This window comes from Bubalus bubalis, chromosome X (assembly GCF_019923935.1).
Source record: "Bubalus bubalis isolate 160015118507 breed Murrah chromosome X, NDDB_SH_1, whole genome shotgun sequence".
Classification (NCBI taxonomy): Eukaryota; Metazoa; Chordata; class Mammalia; order Artiodactyla; family Bovidae; genus Bubalus; species Bubalus bubalis.
The window spans coordinates 10,717,657-10,743,747 of NC_059181.1; the positions used below are offsets into that span (position 1 = coordinate 10,717,657).

A 26,091-nucleotide genomic window follows, 5' to 3' on the forward strand; every position below is an offset into this window, starting at 1 on the left:
AGTGCCGGGAAAGATCCAAGACAGAAGGAGAAAGGGACAACATTGGGAAAAACGATTAGATAGCATCACCGACTCGGTGGACATGAGTTTGCCCATGCTCCGGAAGTTAGGGACGGTTAGGAAAGCCGGTCGGAGAAGGCAATGGCACCCCACTCCAGTACTCTTGCCTAGAAAATCCCATGGATGGAGGAGCCTGGTAGGCTGTAGTCCATGGGGTCGCTAAGAGTCGGACACGACTGAGCGACTTCCTTTTCACTTTTCACTTTCATGCATTGGAGAAGGAAATGGCAACCCACTCCAGTGTTCTTGCCTGGAGAATCCCAGGGACGGGGCATCCTGGTGGGCTTCCGTCTATGGGGTTGCACAGAGTCGGACACGACTGAAGCGACTTAGCAGCAGCAGCAGCAGAAAAGCCAGTCGGACAGAACTGAGCAAATGAAGTGGACAGTTCACGACCCTGGGATGGAACCTGGCCCTCCTATTTTGGCAGTCATATTTCTTTCTTTCTTTTCTTTTAATATTGATTGCTGCTTCTGAGTCACTTCAGTCGTGTCGGACTCTGTGCGAACCCATAGACGGCCGCCCACCAGGGTGCCCGGTCCCTGGGATTCTCCAGGCAAGAACACAGGAGTGGGTTGCCATCTCCTTCTCCAATGCATGAAAATGAAAAGTGAAAGTGAAATCGCTGAGTCGTGTCCGACCCGCAGCAACCCCATGGACTGCAGCCTTCCGGGCTCCTCCATCCACTGGATTTTCCAGGCAAGAGTACTGGAGTGGGGTGCCATTGCCTCTCCAAATACTGATAAGCGTCACGGTAAAGAGTCCGCTTACAAAGCGGGAGACCCAGATTCCATCTTGGGGAAGCTTCTCCTGAAGATGGGAATGGCTACCCACTGCAGTATTCTTGCCTGGAGAAGTCCATGGACAGAGGAGCCTGGAGGGTTACACTCCATGGGGTCGCAAATAGTTTGGCACGACTGTGCACTCAGCACACTGTTTCATTCGACATTATAGTGAACCTTCTCTGCCAAATGCAGCACCCATATAATCATTATCTTAAGCCATCAAGAAAAGCCTTATTCAAAGAAATCAGCCCCAGAGTGTCGAGGAGGAGAAAACATGGAGTCAGGGGCCTGGGAACAACGGACTGGAAGCTGGCTTCAGGGGAGCGGGTATGGGGAGAGGCGTGAATCTCGGGGGCGGGGCCTCAGCGTTCATTTGCATAACGAACACGCACCGCACGCAATATGTTCAATTTATTATTTGAATTTATCGTAGATTTCCTTTAAACATAGTATTTCGAAGAATGAGGCTTCGTCCATTAACGTGAAAAGATCTGCTGCAACCTCTTCACTGGGACTGTTTTCTTTTTTCTTTCTCATCCTCAGTGTGTTAGGCGTGCGCTTCCTCCCAACCGTCCGTGCCGAGACCCAGTCCGGTATCCATGCTCCCTTGCTTGCTCCTGCTTGAGCTTAGTCTCCGGTACCACCGTGCAGACTAAGCCAAGTAGAACCAAAGAAGGGAATTTTATCTCACCACTCAATTTTTGGAGGTCTTGTAAGACTAAACAAGACCAATATTTTGGTGTCAAAAAGTAGAACTTGGCAAATAACCGGTTTCGGCCAACTGTTTCAGACTTTGAAGCTTTCTGCGTTTATCATGTCGGGTTTGGTCGTGGAAGTCAGTTAGTCGTGTACGACTTATTTGCGACCCTATGTACTGTGCCGTCCGTGGAATTTTCCAGCTAGTATAGTGGAGTGGTTAGCCTTCCCCTTTTCTGGGATCTTGCCAACGCAGGGGTCGAACCCGGGTCTTCTGCAATGCAGGCCAATTGTTTACCAGGTGAGCCACGGGTTTTTTTTTTGTTTTTTGTTTTTTGTTTTTTTGGTTTTTTTTTTTTGTTTTTTTTTAATCCTAGAAAGCAATGGCACCCCACTCCAGTACTCTTGTCTGGAAAATTCTATGGATGGAGCAGCCTGGTAGGCTGCAGTCCATGGGGTCGCAAGGAGTCGGACACGACTGAGCGACTTCACTTTCACTTTCATGCATTGGAGAAGGAAATGGCACCCCGCTCCAGTGTTCTTGCCTGGAGAATCCCAGAGACGGGGGAGCCTGGTGGGCCGCCGTCTGTGCGGTCGCACAGAGTCAGACACGACTGAAGCGACTTAGCAGCAGTTCACAGTTAATTGCTACTGGGTTTAGTGGTAGTCAACTTGCATGGTTGCATTATTCATGTAGATTCGTTTTCTTTGTTCATAAACTTTGGGAGGTAGGTCGTAAACTTATGTAGGTAGGTGTGTTCGTTCACTTCTCCCCGCTCCCACCCCAGAATGTAATATTTGTAAAAGTCTGTAGAAGGTCTCAGGCCTCCCTGGAATACCGCTCAGCTGGTAAAACAGCAACCTTCCACGCAGGAGACCTGGGTTCGAGTCCTGGGTCGCAAAGATCCCCTGGAGAAGAGAACTACCCATTCCAGTATTCTGGTCTGGAGACTTCCATGCTCTCTATAGGTTATGGTTGTCATTTTAGACTCCCTATGAGAATTGCTGATCAAAGTGTATATTTAACTCTTCAGTTCAGTTCAGTCGCTCAGTCGTGTCCGACTCTTTGCAACCCCATGAATTACAGCACGCCAGGCCTCCCTGTCCATCACCAACCCCGGAGTTCTCTCAAACTCACGTCCATCGAGTCAGTGATGCCATCCAGCCATCTCATCCTCTGTCGTCCCCTTGTCCTCCTGCCCCCAATCCCTCCCAGCATCAGGGTGTTTTCCAATGAATCGACTCTTTGCACGAGGTGGCCAAAGTATGGGGGTTTCAGCTTCAGCATCAGTCCTTCCAATGAATATTCAGGGCTGATCTCCTTTAGGATGGACTGGTCAGATCTCCTTGCAGTCCAAGGGACTCTCAAGAGTCTTCTCCAACACCACAGTTCAAAAGCATCATTATTCTTCGGCGCTCAGCTTTCTTCACAGTCCAACTCTCACATCCATACATGACCACTGGAAAAACCATAGCCTTGACTAGACGGACCTTTGTTGGCAAAGTAATGTCTCTGCTTTTGAATATGCTATCTAGGCATAACTTTCCATCCAAGGAGTGAGTGTCTTTTAATTTCATGGCTGCAATCACCATCTGCAGTGATTTTGGAGCCCCCCAAAATAAAGTCTGACACCGTTTCCACTGTTTCCCCATCTATTTCCCATGAAGTGATGGGACCGGATGCCATGATCTTCGTTTTCTGAATGTTGAGCTTTAAGCCAACTTTTTCACCCTCCTCTTTCACCTTCATCAAGAGGCTTTTCAGTTCCTCTTCACTTTCTGCCATAAGGGTGGTGTCATCTACATATCTGAGGTTATTGATATTTCTCCCGGCAAACTTGATTCCAGCTTGTGCTTCTTCCAGCCCAGTGTTTCTCATGATGTACTCTGCAACGAAGTTAAATAAGCAGGGTGACAATATACAGCCTTGATGTACTCCTTTTCCTATTTGGAACCAGTCTGTTGTTCCATGTCCATCCTAACTGTTGCTTCCTTTCTCAAAAGGCAGGTCAGGTGGTCTGGTATTGCCATTTCTTGAAGAATTTTCCACAGTTTATTGTGATCCATACAGCCAAAGGCTTTGGCATAGTCAATAAAGCAGAAATAGATGTTTTTCTGGAACTCTCTTGTTTTTTCGATGATCCAGCGGATGTTGGCAATTTGATCTCTGGTTCCTCTGCCTTTTCTAAAACCAGCTTGAACATCAGGAAGTTCATGGTTCACGTATTGCTGAACCCTGGCTTGGAGAATTTTGAGCATTACTTTACTAGCGTGTGAGATGAGTGCAATTGTGTGGTAGTTTGAGCATTCTTTGGCATTGCCTTTCTTTGGGATTGGAATGAAAACTGACCTTTTCCAGTCCTGTGGCCACTGCTGAGTTTTCCAAATCTGCTGGCATATTGAGGGCAGCACTTTCACAGCATCATCTTTCAGGATTTGAAATAGCTCAACTGGAATTCCATCACCTCCACTAGCTTTGTTTGTAGGGATGCTTTCTAAGACCCACTTGACTTCACCTCCAGGATGTCTGGCTCTAGATGAGTGATCACACCATCATGATTTTCATTTATGTTTTGCCAATTTTTGCTCTTTCTCCAAAGACAGTGTACCAGTGCGCACTCAACAGCACTATATCAACATTTCACGGTTTCGCATGACCAGCAACTCTTGGTGTTTTCAGGCTTTTAAAATTTTTGACCATCTGGGACGTGTGCAATCCATCACTTAAAGTATTTGCATTTAATTTCACTGTATGGAAGAGCCATCACTTGTTCAAATCAAAATTCTGGTGTTGGGCATGTAGATAGTTTCCAATTTTTCTGTTTTATAATCAAAGCAGTGGTTGTCCAATTACTTCCTCAAGACAAATTCCAAGAGTGAAAATGCCAGACTAAATGTTCCACACACTGAAATTTTAGATCCATATTGCCCACCTGTCACATAGAAAGATTTTACAATTTTAAATTCTTATCTACAGTATTTGCATACCTTTACTCCAAAATGCATTTCAAAAGCAGCTTTTTAAAAAAATCTAAGTTTTGTATATACTTAATATTTTCATTTTTTTGTGTGTTTTTTTTTTATTTTTTAATTGAAGTATAATTGCTCAGAATTTGATTTTAAAGGCCAAATGACACAAGGCTCTCAGAAGAGCAAAACTCAGAAATGCTTTTTCCCATCCCACTTCCCAGAAACAACCATTTTAAATCCTTAGCAGTTTCATCTCTTTGCTTCTATAACTCATAGTATGCTTATACTGCTGTTTCTTCGTTTTGTTTTAAACTGTAGCAGACAGGCTAGATACCCACTCTGATATCAATTTTTCCTAAACCTTCAGAGATAGCTTAGAATTCCTGAGCCTTTCCAGGGTTCTGAAGCATTAAAATGTCCTTGTCCCCACTTGGCTGCTGTTATCTGCTCTCCCATTTTGTCAGTAAGAACATATCTTTTCTTTTTATTCCTTTACTGTCATTTAGTGGGGTTTTGTGGACAGAGTGGAGATAAATGGATATATCTAATCTGCCATATTCAACCTGAAATCCGAAGATACTGTAGATTTTATTATCATTATTATTATTTTTTGGCCACGCTATAGGGTTTGGGAGACCTTAGTTCCCCGTTTCAGGGATTGAGCCTCTGCCCCTGCAGTGGAGTTCCAACCACTGGACCGTCAGGGAATTCCCGTTACTTTTAGAAAATTTTTAAAAACTTTGAAAACAATCAGAGTAGTATCTATGCTAGAAAGGCCTCTGAAAATCGGTTAACTCTTGGGACACGGATGGACGTCCAGAAACATGGAATCAGCTGAGCGCCCCCTACTGGAATATCTTGCCCAAAGAAGTCTGACTCTCCCTGGGGCCTCTTTGTTCAGGGCCCAGTGCTTCACAATCATGGCGGTCCACCAAAGGAGTCAGACAGTTTCTAAAAATCCTATGCCCAGGACTCCACCCTGGGCCAATTAAAATTTTCTCTCTGTGTGTGGGGATTGGGCATCAGCATGTTTAAAGCTCTTAAGTGGTTCTGGAGGGCAGAGTCACTGTTCTTGGCTAAATGGATATATTTAATCTGCAGCAAAATGGCCACATCACTGCACAGTTTTCACTCTGTCATGGCGACTTCCTGCAGAGTATAAAGTTGATGTGGAGTCCTGATCAGAGAAAAATTTAATTGGCCCAGGGTGGAGTCCTGGGCATAGGATTTTTAGACTCTCCCCGACTCCTTTGGTGGACCACCACGAATGTGAAGCACTGGGCCCTGAACAAAGAGGCCCCAGGGAGAGTCAGACTTCTTTGGGCAAGATATTCCAGTAGGGGGCGCTCAGCTGATTCCATGTTTCTTAAGGTCCATCCGTGTCCCAAGTGTTACCGATTTTCAGAGAGGCCTTTCTAGCATAGATACTACTCTGATTGTTTTCAAAGTTTTTAAAAATTTTCTAAAAGTAACGGGAATTCCCTGATGGTGCAGTAGTTGGGACTCCACTGCAGGGGCAGAGGCTCAATCCCTGAACGGGGAACTAAGGTCTCCCAAACCCTGTAGCGGGGCTGAATAATAATAATAATGATAATAAAATCTACAGTATCTTCGGATTTCAGGTTGAATATGGCAGATTAGATATATCCATTTATCTCTACTCTGTCCACAAAACCCCACTAAATGACAGTAAAGGAATCAAAAGAAAAGATGCGTTCCTATTGACTAAACAGGAGAACAGGTAACAGCAGCCAAGTGGGGACAAGGACACTTTAGCGCTTCAGAACCCTGGAAAGGCTCAGGAATTCTAAGCTATCTGTGAAGGTTGAGGAAAAATTGATATCCGAGTGGGCATCTAGCCTGTCCGCTACACTTTAAAACCAAACGAAGAAAGAGTCATGTAAGCATACTATGAGTTGTAGAACGAAGTAGATGAAACTGCTAAGGATTCAAATGGTTTTTCTGGGAAGTGGGAACTGGGATGGAGAAAAGAAATCCTGGGTTTTGCTCTTCTGAGAGCCCTGTGTCATTTGGCCTTTAAAATTAAATTCTGAAAGCAATTATCTTTCCATTAAAAAATAAATTTTAAAAAAACAAATGAAAATTTTAAGTATACACAAAACAGATTTTTTTTAGGAAAAAAAGATGCTTTTGAAACATGTTTGGGAGTAAAGGTATGCAAATACTGTAGATAAGAATGTAAAATTGTAACATCTTTCTATGTTGACAGGTGGGCAATATGGATAAAAAATTTCAGTGTGTGGAACATTTAGTCTGGCATTTTCACTCTTGGAATTTGTTCTGAGGAAGTAATTGGACAACCACTGCTTTGAGTATAAAACAGAAAAAATTGGAAACTACACGCCCTACACCAGAATTTTGACTTGAACAAGTGATGGCTCCTCCACACCGTGAAATTACATGCAAATACTTTAAATGATGGATTGCACACCTCCCAAACGATCAAAAATCCTAAAAGCCTGAAAACACCAAGAGTTGCTGGGCATGTGAAACCGCGAAATGTTGATATAGCGCTGTTGAGTGTGCACCGGTACACTGTCTTTGGAGAAAAAGCAAAAATTGGCATCACATAAATGAAAAGTTAAATATACACTTTAATCAGCCATCCTCATAGGGAGTCTAAAATGACTCCCTTGAACTATGCAGTGCATGGAATTCTCCAGGCCAGAATACGGGATTGGGTAGCTGTTCACTTCTCCAGGGGATCTTCCAGACCCAGGAATCGACCCAGGTCTCCTGCATGGAAGGGGGAAAAATCTCCTGGAAAACCCATTCAGGATTATGAGAACCTTACTGACCAAAGACCAATCAATCTTACTGAACAATCAACCTTATTTGCCCCCTGAGAAATCTGTATGCAGGTCAAGAAGCAACAGTTAGAACTGGACATTGAAAACCAGGCTGGTTCTAAAGCGGTAAAGGAGAACATCAAGGCTGTATATTGTCACCCTGCTTATTTAACTTATACACGGAGTACATCATGCAAAATGCCATGCTGGATGAAACACAAGCTGGAATCAACACTGCCCAGTGAAACACCAATAACCTCCGAAATGCAGATGACACCACCCTTATGACAGAAAGCGAAAAAGAACTAAAGAGCCTCTTGATGAATGTCAAAGATGAGAGTGAAAATCTTGGCTTAAAACTCAAAATTCAGAAAACGAAGATCATGGCATTCAGTCCCATCACTGCATGGCAAATAGATGCGGAAACAATGGAAACAGTGACAGGCTTTACTTTCTTGCGCTCCAAAATCACAGAGGACAGTGACTTCAGCCGTGAAAGGAAAAGACGCTTGCTACTTGGGAAAAAAGCTATGACCAACCAAGACAGCATGTTAAAAAGCAGAGATATTACTTTGCCGACAAAGGTCCGTCCAGTCAAAGATACCGTTTTTCCAGCAGTCATGTATGGATGTGAGAGTTGGACTGGAAGGAAAGCTGCCGGCCGAAACATTGATGCTTTTGGACTGTGGTCTTGGAGAAGACTCTTGAGAGTCCCTTGGACTGCAGCGAAATCCAAGCCGCCCATCCTAAAGGAAACCAATCTTGAAGATTCATCAGAAGAACTGATGTTGCCACTGAAACTCCCAATACTTCGGCCACCTGCCACAAAGAACTGACTTATTAGAACAGACCCTGACGGTGGGCAGGACTCGAGGCGGGAGGAGGAAGGAGATGACAGAAAAGGAAGAGATTAGATAGCACGGTGGATTCGAAGGGCATGAGTGTGACGAAGCTCTGAGAATGGGTGATAGACAGGGAAACCTGAATTGCTGCAGCCCGTGGGGTTACGAAATACTAGAACGAGACTGAGAGAATCAAGCGAGTACTCCAAAGCCTAACCTCATGACTTCACGTGATAAACACACAGAAAACCCTTAAGTATAGGAGCCCCAGAAAAAGACCCTGCCTCCAAACTTCCGTTCCTCAAGGTCTGCTTTTGAACACAACAATATTGGTCTTGAAAAAGACCTCCAAAAATTAGGTTTGGCTCGCCTGTATTTTTCCCGTGGGCTTGACCCACCGAGTCTCAAGTACAAGACAAGAGACTCGGTGGAGAGACTCGGTGGGACCACGGTAAACAAGACTCCCGCGCTGGGCCTGTGCCCATAGAGATGAGGGAAGACTCACTCCTAACACAGTGAGGGTGAGTTACATCAAGCGTAAGTCCAGGTCAAGAGTTTGCAGCAGCTCACTTCACGGAAGTGGATGAAGGCCCATTCTTCGAAATACTACGTTTTAAAGAAATCTACAATAAATTGTAATAGTAAATTGAAACTACATTGCGCGCAGTGCATGCTGGGTATGCAAATGAACGCTGAGCAACCGCCGCTGAGATTCACGCCTTTCCCCACCCCAGCTCCCTTTGAAGCCAGCTACCATTCCCTTGTTCCCAGGCCCCTCTCTCCATGTTTTCTCCTCCTCGACACTCTGAGTCTGATTTCTTTTGAATAACGATTTTCTTGACGGCTGAAGCTAATGATCAGATCAGATCAGATCAGTCGCTCAGTCGTGTCCGACTCTTTGCGACCCCATGAATCGCAGCACGCCAGGCCTCCCTGTCCATCACCAACTCCCGGAGTTCACCCAGACTCACGCCCATCGAGTCAGTGATGCCATCCAGCCATCTCATCCTCTGTCGTCCCCTTCTCCTCTTGCCCCCCATCCCTCCCAGCGTCAGAGTCTTTTCCAATGAGTCAACTCTTGGCATGAGGTGGCCAAAGGACTGGAGTTTCAGCTTTAGCATCATTCCTTCCAAAGAAATCCCAGGGCTGATCTCCTTCAGAATGGACGGGTTGGATCTCCTTGCAGTCCAAGGGACTCTCAAGAGTCTTCTCCAACACCACAGTTCAAAAGCATCAATTCTTCGGCACTCAGCCTTCTTCACAGTCCAACTCTCACATCCATACATGACCACAGGAAAAACCATAGCCTTGACTAGACGGACCTTTGTTGGCAAAGTAATGTCTCTGCTTTTGAATATGCTATCTAGGTTGGTCATAACTTTCCTTCCAAGGAGTAAGCGTCTTTTAATTTCATGGCTGCACTCACCATCTGCAGTGATTTCGGAGCCCCCAAAAATAAAGTCTGACACCGTTTCCACTGTTTCCCCATCTATTTCCCATGAAGTGATGGGACCGGATGCCATGATCTTCGTTTTCTGAATGTTGAGCTTTAAGCCAACTTTTTCACTCTCCACTTTCACTTTCATCAAGAGGCTTTTGAGTTCCTCTTCACTTTCTGCCATAAGGGTGGTGTCATCTGCATATCTGAGGTTATTGATATTTCTCCCGGCAAACTTGATTCCAGCTTGTGCTTCTTCCAGCCCAGCGTTTCTCATGATGTACTCTGCATATAAGTTAAATAAACAGGGTGTCAATATACAGCCTTGATGTACTCCTTTTCCTATTTGGAACCAGTCTGTTGTTCCATGTCCAGTTCTAACTGTTGCTTCCTGACCTGCATACAAATTTCTCAAGAGGCAGATCAGGTGGTCTGGTATTCCCATCTCTTTCAGAATTTTCCACACAGTCAAAGGCTTTGGCAATGTGGTCCACTGGAGAAGGGAATGACAAACCGCTTCAGTATTCTTGCCTTGAGAACCCCATGAACAGTATGAAAAGGCAAAATGATAGGATACTGAAAGAGAAACTCCCCAGGTCAGTAGGTGCCCAATATGCTACTGGAGATCAGTGGAGAAATAACTCCAGAAAGAATGAAGGGATGGAGCCAAAGCAAAAAGAATACCCAGCTGTGGATGTGACTGGCGATAGAAGCAAGGTCCGATGCTGTAAAGAGCAATACTGCATAGGAACTTGGAATGTCAGGTCCATGAATCAAGGCAAATTGGAAGTGGTCAAACAAAAAATGGCAAGAGTGAATGTCGACATTCTAGGAATCAGCGAACTGAAATGGACTGGAATGGGTGAATTTAACTCAGATGACCATTATATCTAGTACTGCGGGCAGGAATCCCTCAGAAGAAATGGAGTGGCCATCATGGTCAACAAAAGAGTCCGAAATGCAGTACTTGGATGCCATCTCAAAAACGACACAATGATCTCTGTTCGTTTCCAAGGCAAACCATTCAATATCACAGTAATCCAAGTCTATGCCCCAACCAGTAACGCTGAAGGAGCTGAAGTTGAACGGTTCTATGAAGACCTACAAGACCTTTTAGAACGAGCAAACACCCAAAAAAGATGTTCTTTTCATTATAGGGGACTGGAATGCAAAAGTAGGAAGTCAAGAAACACCTGAAGTAACAGGCAAATTTGGCCTTGGAATACGGAGTGAAGCAGGGCAAAGACTAATAGAGTTTTGCCAAGAAAATGCACTGGTCATAACAAACACCCTCTTCCAACAACACAAGAGAAGCTAACGATATATGGGCTCAAATGCGGCACAGAGAAGGTTCACTGTAATGTCGAATGAAATAGAGTGCCGAACCTACTCAGTCGTGCCCAGACTATTTGTGACCCCATGGACTGTAGCACTCCAGGCTCCTCTGTCCATAGAATTCTCCAGGCAAGAATACTGCAGTGGGTAGCCATTCCCTTCTCCAGGAGACGCTTCCCCAGGATGGAACCTGGGTCTCCCTTATTGTCAGCAGACTCTTTACTGTCTAAGCCATCAGGGTGGCTGTAATCAGTTTAAAAAAAAAAAGAAAAGCTGTATGCCAATATAGGAGGACCCGGTTTCATCCCTGGGTCGTGAAAATTGTGCTGAGCCTTATCTGACCAGCCTTCCTGTCTGTCACCAACACCCGTGCTTGCTCAAACTCATGTCCATTCAGTTGGTGATGCCATCTAATTGGTTTTATCAATGTCGTCCCTTTCTCCCCCTGCTTTCAATCTTTTCCCGGCACCAAAAAAATCTGTTGGAAAACCCCATTCAGTGTTATGGGACTCTGGCCAAATATTCCCATACAAGATGGCAGAGTAGAAGGACGTGCCCTCATTTTCTCCTGGGAGAAGTCCAAAATAACAACTTGGTGCTGAACAACCAAGAACAGGAGAATGTTGGATCCCACCAGAAAAGATACCCCACATCCAAGGGCAAAGGAGACGCCCCAGCAAGGTGGTAGGAGGGGCGAAATTTAGTTTGGAATCAAATCCCATACCCATCAGTGACCCTTGGAGGGCTCAAACAAAGCCTTGTGCACACCGGGGCTCAGAGACCCCACGGAGACTGAGCCAGAACCGTGTGTGAGTGTCTCCTGTGGAGGGACTGGGGGTCAGCAGTGGCCTGCCGCAGGGGCAGGGACTCTGGGTGCAGGAGCCCTGATCACCCAGCCTGTGGCATAAGCCCTCTTGGAGGAGGTCGCCATTAACCCCAACCATAGAGCCCCCAAGCAGACGAACCACAAAGTGCAGAACGATCATACCAAAGAAATTCTCGCACTGTTAAGAAAGTTCTAGGACCCACAACAGATTTACCAACCTGGGGATCTGGCAAGGGAACTGAGAACCCCCAAGGAATTTGACTCTGGAGGCCAGTGGGATTTGATTACAGAACCTACACAGGACTGGGGAAACAGACTCTTGGAGGGCACAAACAAAACCTTGTGCCCACCAGGACCCGGGAGAAAGGAGCAGGGACCCCACAAGGGACTGACCCAGACTTGCCCGTGGGTGTCTCTAGGAGTCCCTGGCGGAGGCGTGGGTCAGCAGTGGACTGCTGCACGGTCAGGGGCACTGAGTGCAGCAGTGCCTGCCTGGGACCCTTGGAAGGAGGTGGCCATTATCTGCATTACCTCCACCTTAGTTGGGTCTCAGGTCAAACAACAGGGAGGGAAGGCAGCCCCGCCCATCAACAGAAAATTGGATTAAACATTTAATGAGCATGGTCCCGCCCATCAGAACAAGACCCAATTTCCCCCACAGTCAGTCTCTCCCAGCAGGAAGCTTCCATAAGCCTCTTATCCTTATCTGTCAGAGGGCAGACAGAATGAAAACCAGTGTCACAGAAAGCTTGTCAAACTGATCACATGGACCACAGCCTTGTCTAACTCAATGAAACTATGAGCCGTGCCATGTTCAGTTCAGTCCCTGAGTCGTGTCTGACTCTTTGCGACCCCATGGACTGCAGCACACCAGGGTCCCTCTTCATCACCAACTCCTGGAACTTGCTCAAAGTCGAGCAGTGATGCCATCCAACCATCTCATTCTCTGCTGTCCCCTTCTCCTCAGGCCTTCAATCTTTCCCAGCATCAGGGTCTTCTCCACTGAGTCAGTTCTTCGCATCAGGTGGCCAAAGTAGGTAGCCAAATGTTGAGTTTTAAGCCAACTTTTTGACTCTCCTCTTTCACTTTCATCAAGAGGCTCTTTACTTCTTTGCTTTCTGCCATAAGGGTGGTGTCATCTGCGTATCTGAGGTTATTGATGTTTCTCCCGGTAATCTTGATTGCAGCCTGTGCTTCATCCAGCATAGCATTTTGCTTGATGTAGTCTGCATAAAAGTTAAATAAGCAGGGTGACAACACGCAGCCCTGAGGTTCTCCTTTCCCGCTTTGGAACCGGTCTGTTGTTCCATGTCCAGTTCTAACCATTGCTTCTTGACCTACATACAGATTTCTCTGGGGGCACGTCAGGTTGATTGGTCAGTAAGATTGATTGGTCTTTGGTCAGTAAGGTTCTCATAATCCTGAATGGGTTTTTGGGAGATGTTTCTGGTGCTGGGAAAGATGGAAGACAGGAGGAGACAGGGACGACTTTGGGTAAAATGATTAGATAGCGTCACCGACTCGGTGGACATGAGTTTGAGCACGCCCCGGGAGTTAGTGACGGATAGGAAAGCCAGTCGGATAGAACTGTGCTAATGAACTGGACAGTTCACGACCCTGAGATGGAACCTGGCCCTCCTATTTTGGCAGTCATATTTCTTTCTTTCTTTTCTTTTAATATTGATTGCTGCTTCTGAGTCACTTCAGTCGTGTCGGACTCTGTGCGAACCCATAGACGGCCGCCCACCAGGGTGCCCGGTCCCTGGGATTCTCCAGGCAAGAACACAGGAGTGGGTTGCCATCTCCTTCTCCAATGCATGAAAATGAAAAGTGAAAGTGAAATCGCTGAGTCGTGTCCGACCCGCAGCAACCCCATGGACTGCAGCCTTCCGGGCTCCTCCATCCACTGGATTTTCCAGGCAAGAGTACTGGAGTGGCGTGCCATTGCCTCTCCAAATACTGATTAGCGTCACGGTAAAGAGTCCGCTTACAAAGCGGGAGACCCAGATTCCATCTTGGGGAAGCTTCTCCTGAAGATGGGAATGGCTACCCACTGCAGTATTCTTGCCTGGAGAAGTCCATGGACAGAGGAGCCTGGAGGGTTACACTCCATGGGGTCGCAAATAGTTTGGCACGACTGTGCACTCAGCACACTGTTTCATTCGACATTATAGTGAACCTTCTCTGCCAAATGCAGCACCCATATAATCATTATCTTAAGCCATCAAGAAAAGCCTTATTCAAAAGAAATCAGCCCCAGAGTGTCGAGGAGGAGAAAACATGGAGTCAGGGGCCTGGGAACAACGGACTGGAAGCTGGCTTCAGGGGAGCGGGTATGGGGAGAGGCGTGAATCTCGGGGGCGGGGCCTCAGCGTTCATTTGCATAACGAACACGCACCGCACGCAATATGTTCAATTTATTATTTGAATTTATCGTAGATTTCCTTTAAACATAGTATTTCGAAGAATGAGGCTTCGTCCATTAACGTGAAAAGATCTGCTGCAACCTCTTCACTGGGACTGTTTTCTTTTTTCTTTCTCATCCTCAGTGTGTTAGGCGTGCGCTTCCTCCCAACCGTCCGTGCCGAGACCCAGTCCGGTATCCATGCTCCCTTGCTTGCTCCTGCTTGAGCTTAGTCTCCGGTACCACCGTGCAGACTAAGCCAAGTAGAACCAAGCAAGGGAATTTTATCTCACCACTCAATTTTTGGAGGTCTTGTAAGACTAAACAAGACCAATATTTTGGTGTCAAAAAGTAGAACTTGGCAAATAACCGGTTTCGGCCAACTGTTTCAGACTTTGAAGCTTTCTGCGTTTATCATGTCGGGTTTGGTCGTGGAAGTCAGTTAGTCGTGTACGACTTATTTGCGACCCCATGTACTGTGCCGTCCGTGGAATTTTCCAGCTAGTATAGTGGAGTGGTTAGCCTTCCCCTTTTCTGGGATCTTGCCAACCCAGGGGTCGAACCCGGGTCTTCTGCAATGCAGGCCAATTGTTTACCAGGTGAGCCACGGTTTTTTTTTTTTGTTTTTTTGGTTTTTTTTTTTGTTTTTTTTTAATCCTAGAAAGCAATGGCACCCCACTCCAGTACTCTTGTCTGGAAAATTCTATGGATGGAGCAGCCTGGTAGGCTGCAGTCCATGGGGTCGCAAGGAGTCGGACACGACTGAGCGACTTCACTTTCACTTTCATGCATTGGAGAAGGAAATGGCACCCCGCTCCAGTGTTCTTGCCTGGAGAATCCCAGAGACGGGGGAGCCTGGTGGGCCGCCGTCTGTGCGGTCGCACAGAGTCAGACACGACTGAAGCGACTTAGCAGCAGTTCACAGTTAATTGCTACTGGGTTTAGTGGTAGTCAACTTGCATGGTTGCATTATTCATGTAGATTCGTTTTCTTTGTTCATAAACTTTGGGAGGTAGGTCATAAACTTATGTAGGTAGGTGTGTTCGTTCACTTCTCCCCGCTCCCACCCCAGAATGTAATATTTGTAAAAGTCTGTAGAAGGTCTCAGGCCTCCCTGGAATACCGCTCAGCTGGTAAAACAGCAACCTTCCACGCAGGAGACCTGGGTTCGAGTCCTGGGTCGCAAAGATCCCCTGGAGAAGAGAACTACCCATTCCAGTATTCTGGTCTGGAGACTTCCATGCTCTCTATAGGTTATGGTTGTCATTTTAGACTCCCTATGAGAATTGCTGATCAAAGTGTATATTTAACTCTTCAGTTCAGTTCAGTCGCTCAGTCGTGTCCGACTCTTTGCAACCCCATGAATTACAGCACGCCAGGCCTCCCTGTCCATCACCAACCCCGGAGTTCTCTCAAACTCACGTCCATCGAGTCAGTGATGCCATCCAGCCATCTCATCCTCTGTCGTCCCCTTGTCCTCCTGCCCCCAATCCCTCCCAGCATCAGGGTGTTTTCCAATGAATCGACTCTTTGCACGAGGTGGCCAAAGTATGGGGGTTTCAGCTTCAGCATCAGTCCTTCCAATGAATATTCAGGGCTGATCTCCTTTAGGATGGACTGGTCAGATCTCCTTGCAGTCCAAGGGACTCTCAAGAGTCTTCTCCAACACCACAGTTCAAAAGCATCATTATTCTTCGGCGCTCAGCTTTCTTCACAGTCCAACTCTCACATCCATACATGACCACTGGAAAAACCATAGCCTTGACTAGACGGACCTTTGTTGGCAAAGTAATGTCTCTGCTTTTGAATATGCTATCTAGGCATAACTTTCCATCCAAGGAGTGAGTGTCTTTTAATTTCATGGCTGCAATCACCATCTGCAGTGATTTTGGAGCCCCCCAAAATAAAGTCTGACACCGTTTCCACTGTTTCCCCATCTATTTCCCATGAAGTGATGGGACCGGATGCCATGATCTTCGTTTTCTGAATGTTGAGCTTTAAGCCAACTTTTTCACCCTCCTCTTTCACCTTCATCAAGAGGCTTTTCAGTTCCTCTTCACTTTCTGCCATAAGGGTGGTGTCATCTACATATCTGAGGTTATTGATATTTCTCCCGGCAAACTTGATTCCAGCTTGTGCTTCTTCCAGCCCAGTGTTTCTCATGATGTACTCTGCAACGAAGTTAAATAAGCAGGGTGACAATATACAGCCTTGATGTACTCCTTTTCCTATTTGGAACCAGTCTGTTGTTCCATGTCCATCCTAACTGTTGCTTCCTTTCTCAAAAGGCAGGTCAGGTGGTCTGGTATTGCCATTTCTTGAAGAATTTTCCACAGTTTATTGTGATCCATACAGCCAAAGGCTTTGGCATAGTCAATAAAGCAGAAATAGATGTTTTTCTGGAACTCTCTTGTTTTTTCGATGATCCAGCGGATGTTGGCAATTTGATCTCTGGTTCCTCTGCCTTTTCTAAAACCAGCTTGAACATCAGGAAGTTCATGGTTCACGTATTGCTGAACCCTGGCTTGGAGAATTTTGAGCATTACTTTACTAGCGTGTGAGATGAGTGCAATTGTGTGGTAGTTTGAGCATTCTTTGGCATTGCCTTTCTTTGGGATTGGAATGAAAACTGACCTTTTCCAGTCCTGTGGCCACTGCTGAGTTTTCCAAATCTGCTGGCATATTGAGGGCAGCACTTTCACAGCATCATCTTTCAGGATTTGAAATAGCTCAACTGGAATTCCATCACCTCCACTAGCTTTGTTTGTAGGGATGCTTTCTAAGACCCACTTGACTTCACCTCCAGGATGTCTGGCTCTAGATGAGTGATCACACCATCATGATTTTCATTTATGTTTTGCCAATTTTTGCTCTTTCTCCAAAGACAGTGTACCAGTGCGCACTCAACAGCACTATATCAACATTTCACGGTTTCGCATGACCAGCAACTCTTGGTGTTTTCAGGCTTTTAAAATTTTTGACCATCTGGGACGTGTGCAATCCATCACTTAAAGTATTTGCATTTAATTTCACTGTATGGAAGAGCCATCACTTGTTCAAATCAAAATTCTGGTGTTGGGCATGTAGATAGTTTCCAATTTTTCTGTTTTATAATCAAAGCAGTGGTTGTCCAATTACTTCCTCAAGACAAATTCCAAGAGTGAAAATGCCAGACTAAATGTTCCACACACTGAAATTTTAGATCCATATTGCCCACCTGTCACATAGAAAGATTTTACAATTTTAAATTCTTATCTACAGTATTTGCATACCTTTACTCCAAAATGCATTTCAAAAGCAGCTTTTTAAAAAAATCTAAGTTTTGTATATACTTAATATTTTCATTTTTTTGTGTGTTTTTTTTTTATTTTTTAATTGAAGTATAATTGCTCAGAATTTGATTTTAAAGGCCAAATGACACAAGGCTCTCAGAAGAGCAAAACTCAGAAATGCTTTTTCCCATCCCACTTCCCAGAAACAACCATTTTAAATCCTTAGCAGTTTCATCTCTTTGCTTCTATAACTCATAGTATGCTTATACTGCTGTTTCTTCGTTTTGTTTTAAACTGTAGCAGACAGGCTAGATACCCACTCTGATATCAATTTTTCCTAAACCTTCAGAGATAGCTTAGAATTCCTGAGCCTTTCCAGGGTTCTGAAGCATTAAAATGTCCTTGTCCCCACTTGGCTGCTGTTATCTGCTCTCCCATTTTGTCAGTAAGAACATATCTTTTCTTTTTATTCCTTTACTGTCATTTAGTGGGGTTTTGTGGACAGAGTGGAGATAAATGGATATATCTAATCTGCCATATTCAACCTGAAATCCGAAGATACTGTAGATTTTATTATCATTATTATTATTTTTTGGCCACGCTATAGGGTTTGGGAGACCTTAGTTCCCCGTTTCAGGGATTGAGCCTCTGCCCCTGCAGTGGAGTTCCCAACCACTGGACCGTCAGGGAATTCTCGTTACTTTTAGAAAATTTTTAAAAACTTTGAAAACAATCAGAGTAGTATCTATGCTAGAAAGGCCTCTCTGAAAATCGGTTAACTCTTGGGACACGGATGGACGTCCAGAAACATGGAATCAGCTGAGCGCCCCCTACTGGAATATCTTGCCCAAAGAAGTCTGACTCTCCCTGGGGCCTCTTTGTTCAGGGCCCAGTGCTTCACAATCATGGCGGTCCACCAAAGGAGTCGGACAGTTTCTAAAAATCTTATGCCCAGGACTCCACCCTGGGCCAATTAAATTTTTCTCTCTGTGTGTGGGGATTGGGCATCAGCATTTTTAAAGCTCTTAAGTGGTTCTGGAGTGCAGAGTCACTGTTCTCTGCTAAGCAACTCACTGGTTTAGCCCGTTTATAACAGCATGGTTATATTTGGATCGGAATCCGTCCCGTGTCCTTGTTATGCAGTTACTTTTGTGTGTTGTCTAGATTCTGGATAGTGTCTATTTTCATGCTTTAATTTCATAAGCATGTCTTCTGTTAATCTGAGTAACGAAGCACACAGCGGCCTTAACATAGTATTTTCGTGCCACACTCATTTGGCAGAGGCATAGGATTTAGCCCAGTCCTCACATCACATTTATACTCTGCAGGAAGTCGCCATGACAGAGTGAAAACTGTCCAGCGATGTGGCCATTTTGTTGCATGTGGATTTTTGCATTGCTGGAGTGCAGTAATGGTGGAGAATATTATGGTCTTAATGACTATTATTGTGATTATAACATGGATACTTGAGGCGTAGTCACCAAAACCCTCCATTATTATGAATTGATCCAATGTCTATATGGGGTCGCAAAGAGTGGACACGACTGAGCACACCCGGACGCACTATATTAGCCTGCCGTCCACCCCAGCCCCTCTGCAAAGCGTTATTGAGAACAGGCTTAATTCTTAGAGGGGCTGGTTTGTCTTGCTGCGTTTTAGCTTTAGCCTGCAAAAAGTATAGTCATTACTCATCATGGTTATCAGAAAAGAACAAGATGGGTCAATATATGTCATCACACTGGAGGAGGGGAAAATCCTACAACAGATTTAGAGTAAAGGACCATGTGGAGGGAATTCTCTGGTGGTCACCCTGCTTATTTAATTTATATGCAGAGTACATCATGCAAAACGCCATGCTGGATGAAGCACAAGCTTGAATCAGCACTGCAGGGAGAAACATCAGTAACCTCCAAAATGCAGATGACACTACCCTTATGGCAGAAAGCAAAAAAGAACAAAAGAGCCTCTTGATGAATGCCAAAGACGAGAGTGAAAAAGTTGGCTTAAAACTAAAAATTCAGAAAATGAAGATCATGGCATCCGGTCCCATCACTTCATGGCAAATAGATGGGGAAACAAGGAAACAGTGACAGACTTTACTTTCTTGTGCTCCAAAATCACAGAGGACGGTGACTTCAGCCATGAAACGAAAAGACACTTGCTACTTGGAAGAAAAGCTATGACCAACCAAGACAGCATGTTAAAAAGCAGAGATATTACTTTCCCGACAAAGGTCCATCCATTCGAAGCTATGGTTTTTCGAGTAGTTATGTACGGTGTGAGAGTTGGACTGTAAAGAAAGCTGAAGGCCAAAGCATTGATGCCTTTGGAACGTGGTGTTGGAGGAGACTCTTGAGAGTCCCTTGGACGGCAAAGGGATCCATCTAGTCCATCCTAAAGGAAATCAGTCCTGAATACTCACTGGAAAAACTGGTGCTGACATTGAAACTCCAATACTCTGGCCACCTGATGCAAAGAACTGAATAACTGGAAAAGACCCTGATGTTGGGAAAGACTAAAGGTGGGAAGAGGAAGGAGATGACAGAACATGAGACAGTTAAGATAGTACCATTGATTCGAAGGGCATGAGTATGAGTAAGCTCCGAGAATGGATGATAGTCGATAGACGGGGAACCCTGAAGTGCTACAGTCCACGGGGTTACAAAACAGTCAGACAGGAACGACAAAATCATCCGAGCAATCAAAAACCTAACCTCATGATTTCACACAATTAACACACAGAAAGCTGTTAAGTATAGGAACCCCAGAAATAAACCCTGCCTCAAAACTTTCACTCCTCAAGGTCTGTTTTTGCATACAAAAATGCTGGCCTTGTTTATCTCACAAGACCTCCAAAAATTGTGTGTAACTGGCTTATAATGCTGCTTTAAGCCTAACTAACTGAATCTTAACTGTACAACAAAAGACTCAGTTTGGGCACAAGCAAGAATAAGCCTAAAAATACTGCACGGCGCCTGTACACATACGGATGAGGGAATGCTCACTCCTACTTCAGTGAGGCTGAGGCACGACAAGGGTAAGTCTGGGTCAAGAGTTTGCAGCAGATCTTTGCAGGAAAGTGGATGAAGGCTCATTCTTTGAAATACTACGTTTAAAAGAAATCTACAATAAACTGAAATAGTAAATGGAAACTCGATTGCTTGCAGTGCGTTTTGGTTATGCAAATGAACGCTGAGTCCCCGCCCCCAAGATTCACACCTCTCCCCGCCCCAGCTCCCGTGAAGCCAGCTTCCCGTCCCTTTTTCCCAGGTCCCTGACTCCATGTTTTCTCCTCCTCGACACTCTGGGTCTGATTTCTTTTGAATAAGGATTTTCTTGACAGCTTAAGATAATGGTATATGGGCGCTGTATTTGACACACAGAAGGTTCACTATAATGTCGAATGAAACAGAGTGTCGAACCCACTCAGTCATGCTCGGACTATGTGCGACCCCATGGACTGTAGCCCTCCAGGCACCTCTGTCCATGGAATTCTCAAGGCAAGAATACTGCAGTGGGTAGCCATTCCGTTCTCCAGGAGATGCTTCCCCAGGAGCAAATCTGGGTCTCCCACTTTGTAAACGGACTCTTTACCGTCTAGGCCATTAGGGTGATTCTTATCACTGTTCAAAAAAAAAAAAAAAAGGTGACTTCCAAAATATGAGGGCCCAGTCCCGTCCCTGGGTCATGAAAATTGTCCAATTCATTTGCTCAGTTCTGTCTGACCGGCTTTCCTATCCATCACTAACTCCTGGGGCATGCTCAAACTCACATCCATCCAGTCGGTCATGCCATCTAATAGTTTTATTCAATATTGTCCCTTTCTCCTCCTGCCTTCGATCTTTCCGAACAGCAGAAAAAACCTCAGGGAAAACCCCATGCAGGGTGTTATGGGAATCTTACTGATCAAAGGTACAGCAGAAAAATCTCTTGGAAAACCCCATTCAGAGTTATGGGAGTCTTCCTGACCAAAGATCAAACCTGTGATCTCAAATGATCATCCACACAGAAAAACTCTTAACTGAAGAAGTCCTAGAAAAACTGCCTGAAGTTGCCCACTTTTCAAGATCTATTTCTTCACACAAGAATGTTGCCTTGTTTATCTCACAAGACCTCAAAAAATTGTGGGTAACTGGCCTTTTTTAACCCTTGGGCCTACCTAACCAAATCTTAATTGCAACACAAAAGACTCAGTTCAAGCAGGAGCAAGAACAAAGGTAAGAATCCCATACTATGGGGATATGTGTACATACTCATGAGGAGAGATACACTCCTAACACAGTGAGGCTGAGGAGCATCAAGGGTCAGTCCTGGTCAAGACTTTGCAGCAGTTCTTTTCAGGTAAGTGGATGAAGGCTCATTCTTAGAAATGCTACATTTAAAAGAAATCTATGATAAATTGAAGTATTGAATTGAAACTATATTGCGTACAGTTCATTCTGGTTATGCAAATGAACACTGAGTCCCCACCGCTGAGATTCATGCCTTTCCCGCCCCAGTTCCCATGAAGCCATCTTCCAGTCCCTTGTTCTCTGGCCCCTGACTCCATGTTTTCTCCTCCTCGAGGCTCTGAGTCTGATTTCTTTTGAATAAAGGATTCATCACCAGGCCAAATCTCAGAATAGTTTTATGGAGCAGTTTTTTTTTTTTTTACCACTTGCTCGGCCTTCTCAGTCTGGGTGGGAAAACCTTCAATCTGTCCTGTGAATGTATCTATCATGACTAATAGGTATTTATACCCTTTAGAAACTGGCATCTGGGTGAAGTCCATCTTCCAGTCCTCTCCTGGGTAGGTCCCATGCTGTTGGATGGGCTGGGCCAGCTGGGGTCTTCAAGCTCCTTGGGGGTTGTTCAATTGGCAGGTAGGACAAGAGGAGACTACTTGCCTTATAGTCATTTGGAGGCCTGTTCCTCTGAAGGACCTTTCTAGTAATCTTTGGAGGGCCTTCTCCTTTAAATGAGTGGTGGCATGTAAGGAATTAACCAACTTCCACTAGAGGTTCCCAGAGAGAAAAAAGGAGTCCCTCCTATTAGAACCACCCCATATGATCTTGAAAGCCCTCACTCTTAGCTTTAAGAGTCTTACCTTCAGTACATGAAGGAGTTTCTAGCAAATTAGCCTGTGGAACTAGGGTGGCAGCCCCTATTAGGTCACTCTTCTGTAATGCTGCTCTCTTAGCTGTCTGATCAGCTGCTTGGTTCCCTTGTGCCACTTCCATGCTCTGTTTTTGGTGTCCTTTACAGTGGGAGACTGAAACTTCAGTGGGCAGATGGACTGCCTCCAAGAAACTAAGGATTTGATCACCATACTTGACTGGGGACCCTCGGGTGATCAAGTGGCCTCTTTCTTTCCAAATAGCAAGCAGCATGTGCATGTAGCACCAGAAAGGCATACTTGGAGTCAGTGTAAATGGCTGCTCTTTTTACTTTTCCCAGCTCTAAAGCTCAAGTCAGAGCTATGCGCTCAGCCAACTGGGCTGAAGTATCTGGTGGCAAAGGTTTAGCCTCTGTGGTCTCAAAATTAGAGACTACTGCATAACCAGCTCGTCTTTTTCCATCTAAGATAAAGTTGCTTCCATCAGTGTACCAGATTTCCTCAGGATTCATCAGAGGATCTTCTGACAATCCGTCTCGGGGTTTTGTCCAATGGTCCAAAGTTTCTAGGCAAGAGTGAATGGGGAGAGAGCCCTCGGGGTAGGCAGGAGAGTAGCTGGGTTAAGAACCTCACAAGGGAATATAGTCAGACCTGGATTTTCCATCAGCACTACTTGATATCTGACGATCCTTTGATCAGACATCCATAAATGGCCTCTCTCATTCAGGAGTTGTTTCGCTTGGTGGCTGACAAAATTAGTTTGCCCCCAAGAGAGTTTTAAAGCATCTTCTATCAGGACTGCAATAGCTGCAAGATTTCAAAGGTAGGGAGGCCAACCTCGGGTGGTTGGGTCTAGCCTCTTGGATAAGTAAGCTACTGGCTGGGACTCGGGTCCCAACCTTTGAGTTAAGATTCCCAAGGCTATTCCTTCCTTTTTGTGGACATATAGTTGGAATGCTTTTTCCAAGTCTGGCAATCTCAAGGTGGGTGCTTGAGTTAAGGCTTGTTTTCCTGTAGCCTTTGCCTCCTTTGGAGGAGTTCCCCTTGTCAATAGGATTAAATCAACCTGTCCCTTTAAGCTTTCATATAAGGCCTGGGAGATTAGACCATAGCTGGGTATCCAGATTCTACAATACCTGGTTAGCCCCAGGAAAGCTCACAATTGTTTTCAAGCCACGGGGGAAGGCAACTGCAGGATTCCTTGTACTCGGTTGGAGGACAGCCTCCTAGACCCGTGTGTCATCTGAACTCCAGGGTAAGTGACCTTTGTCTTAACCATCTGTGCCTTAGCACGGGAGACTTTATATCTCCTCTCTACCAAAAAGCTTAGAACCTTAATCACATGTTGTTGGACGTTTTCCTCATCTGGGGAGCAGACTAGTAGGTCATATACATATTGCAATATTTTCCCATTTGGTCTCAGGTCCAGATGTAGGAGATCCTGGTGAAGAGCCTGTCAAAACAGGTGGGGGCTATTTCTGAACCCCTGAGATAATACTGTTCAAGTCATTTCAGCTGTAGTGGCTGAAAAGTTTCCAAGTTTATCTATCACAAGGGTGGCTCCCAGCTTAATGAGTAAATATCTCTTCCCAACAAGGCAGTAGGACACTCAGGGACCACCAGAAACTAGTGGGAAAATGTTTGTCCAACCCAGAAACAAAGAATTGCTCAGGTAAATCTTGTTTTAATTGTTTTTTTCTGTAGCACCCAAAATGGTACAGGTTTAGGAGAAGAAGGCTCCAGAGTAGGAGGTCAGGACAGAATAGGTGGCCCCTGTGTCAACCAAGAAATTCTCAGACCTACCTGCCACATCCATTTGAACCCTTGGCTCCATCCCCATGATGGTTATCTGTGACCAGTGGGCTCGCTGGAGTGGGCTGCTTCAGTCTTGTTGAACCATCATAAGGGAAGGCTTGGCACTTGACCTTGAGGCTCTTGGGTCCCGAGGGCAGAGTGCTACCCAGTGTCCCAATTGATGGCATTTGTAGCAAGCCACTTTAGGAGACTTGCCATGGTTTGGACACTCCTTGGCCCAATGTCCCGTCTGTCTACAGATTAGGCATTTGCCTCATGCCTTGTCCTTCAAGGACTCGGGGTTTGCCATAGGGCTTCCCTAGAGGGTGGCCAGCATCTGGGCGTGCCTTATCTCTTTCCTTCTCTCTCTTTCTGGGGCCTTGGACTCCCTCTCCTATTCTCTGTGATAAAAGGTATTGGTAGCTATCTGGACCGTCTTATCTAAAGAGGCAGCAGGGTCCTGCTGCTATAGCTGTTGTATATTTGTCCTTATGTCTGATGCACACTGAGACAGGAATTTGTCCTTTAAAATCACCTGTCCCTCGTAAGAGTCTATGTCCAGATTGGTAAACTTTGGGAGGGCCTCTTTTAGACTTTCCAGAAAGGCAATGGGGTTCTTGTTGGACTCCTGAGTTATTGTTGAGACTGGGCACAGTCCCACAACTAATAGGCTTCCTTCTATTTCCATGGGTGGACTTACTTAGGGGTGAGTCTTTCTGAAGCTTATCCTACCCAGTACTGTTGCAAACTGAGAGCTGGGCATCCCCGGGTCAGGGTGCAGATCCTCAGGCAGGTCAAGGCACGTCAACCTTCTGGGACCCCCAGACTGGCAGATCTCCGAGCAGGCTGAGGCATGACAACCTCCAGGGGACCAGATCCCTAGGCAGGTTGAGGCAGGTCAACCTTCTGGGATCCCCAGGTTGAAGCTGGGTGACCCCAAGGTCTCCAGTGTGACTAGTGCTGGGTAGGATTAAGGGCCTGTAATCTTAACTCATTGCTGGTTTGTCCACCCAGGATGGGAAGATACCATGATGTAAAGCAATCCAAGCCTGTGCCTTGAGACTGGGAACCTGGCAAAATAGCTCCAAGCCTAATCCTCTTAAGGTGATATAAGTCACTGATTTCTTCCTCTAGTCCTCCATAAGAACAGTTTAAAGTGTCTCCAAAGGTAAACATTTCATTGTCATAGACCCATTCTAGGTAATAACAGAAGTAATGACAAAGGAGTGGGTTAACTGGTCCTGTTAAGGGCGTTAAGAGTGCTTTAATAACAGGCTGGGTGGAGCTGGATGTTCCCTGCAGAGGGGGCAGGTTGTAGGAGTTAGTAAGTGGCTTAAGGGCAAAATGATAAGAGGCAAGAGACCAGCTGTTCCATAAAAGTGGAGTGGAGATTTGATCTGGGGGTATGTTCGCAGCTTTAGGAGAAGGGTGGTAAGGGTTTGGGCACAAATGGCCTGTGGGGCTAACCTCCAAAGTGGCAAACGTTGTCCTTGGAAGCCCAATTGCCCTTGAAGGGATGCCACTAACAGATGGACTTCTAGCAGGCATTTGTGTGCCTGTCACCTGCCCTACCGGGTTCACTGAGAGGTGCTGTTGCCACATTTGTTGTAGGAAACATGGAAGATGAAGGCCTGAATCTCTAGAGGGATTGGATGTTATACAGTATTTTCTTCCCAAGGGCCAGCTATTTTCTGGTTTGTCCCACCAAAAGATTGTAGACGCAACATTGTGGGCCCAGATGGGGCTCATGAAAAGAGCATGAAA

General features: G+C 45.5%; 1 long non-coding RNA gene across 1 annotated transcript in view; it reads right to left on the minus strand.

Moving 5' to 3' along the window:
- LOC123331933 overlaps positions 1 to 24,485 on the minus strand; it is a 45,390-nt gene extending 20,905 nt beyond the window's left edge. The window contains exon 1 of the long non-coding RNA XR_006548735.1: positions 24,337 to 24,485. This is a non-coding gene — a long non-coding RNA (uncharacterized LOC123331933). The remainder of the gene's footprint in view (positions 1 to 24,336) is intronic.
- Between the last annotated feature and the right edge of the window lie 1,606 nt (positions 24,486 to 26,091).